The sequence below is a fragment of the Corvus brachyrhynchos genome, unplaced genomic scaffold (genome assembly GCF_000691975.1).
Source record: "Corvus brachyrhynchos isolate BGI_N302 unplaced genomic scaffold, ASM69197v1 scaffold409, whole genome shotgun sequence".
Lineage (NCBI taxonomy): Eukaryota > Metazoa > Chordata > Aves > Passeriformes > Corvidae > Corvus > Corvus brachyrhynchos.
The window spans coordinates 1,469,169-1,472,293 of NW_008246059.1; positions in this window are offsets into that span (position 1 = coordinate 1,469,169).

Consider the following 3,125-nt stretch of genomic DNA (forward strand, 5'->3'; position numbering starts at 1 on the left):
GGTTTAAAGACTCACACATGAAAACAAAGTTTTAGGTTTATAGAAGAAAGGGACTTCTCCTTTCAGAAGTGCAGGCACTCAGTGAGTTCCTTATTTTATGAGAGTGTAGCTTTGTTTCCTCTCTCCTTCCTCTCCTCCTTTTTGGAAATCCAACAAGAATCTTGGTTACGGACATAGAATCCAGGATATTTTTATCAGTGACAAGCTTCCTGTCAATTAAATGGAAGCAGCTCCAACATGAGAGGACACTAAGTTCCCCCATATTTTACAAGTCAGCATGTTCTAGGATGTATCAAGTACCTTTCATTGTGCTGTCTCTAGACCAACACAATACAAGAAAACAAGGCTGACCAGCGCTGTTTCCAAAAAGGAAGGTTTTTAAACAATAATTATTTGTACCGGTTTTGAACCTGTTCCAGAAATACATACTTTTCCCTCCCTTCTCCTTTATTTAAATTAAAAAATTGTTTATGAGAATTTTCTTTAAATCAAATTGCATATGCCTTATGCAATCTGCTGTCAGAAGAAATATTAAATATTAGACTACTATAATTAAATATATTATCATTAGTCTACAAGAAAATGGAAGTTTTAAATTCATATCCCAATTAAAAAATTGTTTATGAGAATTTTCTTTAACTCAAATTGCATATGCCTTATGCAATCTGCTGCCAGAAGAAATATTAAATATTAGACTACTATAATTAAATATATTATCATTAGTCTACAAGAAAATGGAAGTTTTAAATTCATATCCCACCAGTGTGGTGTGAAGGATGATGCAGCAAGAAGAAAATGGCGGCAAGGAGGATTTAATCTCTTCTCTTCTCTTCTCTTCTCTTCTCTTCTCTTCTCTTCTCTTCTCTTCTCCCCATATTTGCATATCCTGCTACCTTCTCTTACACCCCAAATAAATAAAAAGAAGCCAAATAAAGAAGTTGTTTAAAGCATAGTTGGAAAAATAAAGGCAGAGTATGTACAGGGTATTGGGCGTGAGCAAAGAAAGGCAAGGAGAGAGGTGATTAGGCTTTAGAGTTTCTGCACTTACCAATACTGTAGGCTGGAAAGTGCAAAGACAGGGTTTTCCTTCTTCAATTTACCTTTAATATTTCTAGTCAATAAGATAGGTTACAAACAAATAATTTAATATGCATATTTTTATACACTCTTTTTCAGATTCTAAAAAGAAATCTGAAAATTTCATGATTAAGCCAACCTGACCATGGTCCTTTTTTTCCTTTCCCCTCCCCCTTCATTGCTATTTTTTACAATTTTACATAATATAAAAAATTTATAGATTTTAACATTTGCATGGAGTCTATAAAAACCTCATGCTACATTATCATATTGGTAAACTTTATTATTTTTTATTATGGCTTTATTCTCTCTCATGGTTGAAATGGCTGATCTTTTATTTTGAATTGTAATTTATTATACAGTTAATATCGCTGGGGTATTTTTAACAAAACAATAACTAGAATACTGAAAAAAATATAGTATTAAGGAAGGGGTATATTCAATAGCGTGAATGTTAACGCAAAGAGTAGAGAGGGAAAGACATTTTAACTCTAGTTATCCTTATCTGCTTTTATGGTGAAAGTAGAATGTGTGACCCAAAAATATATAAATTATGGGTTAGTCTCCATTGATTTATGGGTGTGCAGTTCTTTAGTGCCCATTATCCTATGCCCAAGATTAACTGTGTTGGTTCCAGATTTTTGCACTGTTGGTCGTATGAGAAGACCAACAAATCTGACCTCATGAACTCTTAGACAGATCTAAGATTAAGATTACTGTATCTTTATGACCCCAATTTCTGTGCACTGAAAGACAGAAAAAGTATAATGACTGACAAAATGAAAATTGAAATAATTTGGAGTGGTTTTACTTGGAGAAAGGGAGCAAAAGTTACTAAGTTTAAAAACCCATATATAAGATAATCAGTCTCAGGGAAATTGGTGGCACACACCATATTTTGACTTAATGAACTTCTCCCCTCACAATTATGCACAGAACTCCTGCACTGTATAGCAAGCTTTGTGAAAGATAAAATTCTGGTCTGATTTACTCTTTTAAATCTTCAGCCTGGCCTAGGATTAGCCCTGTAAACAAACCTACAGCTGAACAAGGTGCTGTGTGTAGTAACAAACAAACCTCATAATGATTGACTGCTGGAAGAGATCCTGACCATCACCTCCTCGAGGAACACAGGACAAGAGGACAGAGAACTATGGAAGCATGAAACCTGTCTGGAGCATGTCTCTTGCTGGCACCCCTCTTTTAGCACCTGGCATGAGACAGACCATTTACCTCCTTCATCCCCCTTTTAACCCCCCTTTTCTTAATAAAGTGAAAGCTCAGAAGCCTAACTTGGCAGAGGAAAGCTCGCTGGGACCAAGTGACTGGAATCTGGCAGGACATTTGATGCCCCACCAAGGTGAGAGAGGTCCAAGCAGAATTCCTGCAAGAGCAGTGCAGAATTTGCAGCCACTGAATGAAGTGGGGGCTCAACAGTGGTTGGGAAGAATGAAACCATGTTGGTGCTGACAAAGGAAACAACATTCAAATAGGCCAGGGAGAAATCCAGGGCAATCTCCATTCCCAGGTATCTCAGTTTCTCTCCCACCAAACCTTTCTCTTACCTCTCACACCTGTCTGGATTCAATCAGGATAGAGTTAAGAGTGCCCAGGGAGAGGAAGAACTGCTTGGTTACTAGGGAACAGGGAGTCAGGAGCTGTGTGCCATGAAGTGGGCATCCCACCAGTGTCCAGGCAAGGTGAGCAGGGGGGGCCTGGTGATGTGTGAATTACAGAGCATAGCTGTTGCCCAGCTGTGAACTTAGCAGAAACAAAACCAGAAAGTAGCCTTTGCTCCAGGCAAATGACTGTATCAGCTGGGTGAATGCACTGGCTGTGTAGCTGTTGAGTTTATTGGTTTAATGAAAACAATACAAATATACCAGCACAGCTCAGTCCAACGTGGAGTATAACTTGCAAACAACTAAAGTGGTGGTCCAAATACAGTAACTGCTTAGAAAGTCCATCAATAATTGTGACTAGGAGCTGGAAACTATAGTAGATAGCACACAAATAATACTAGATATAAGAATTTGCTTTCAGACAAA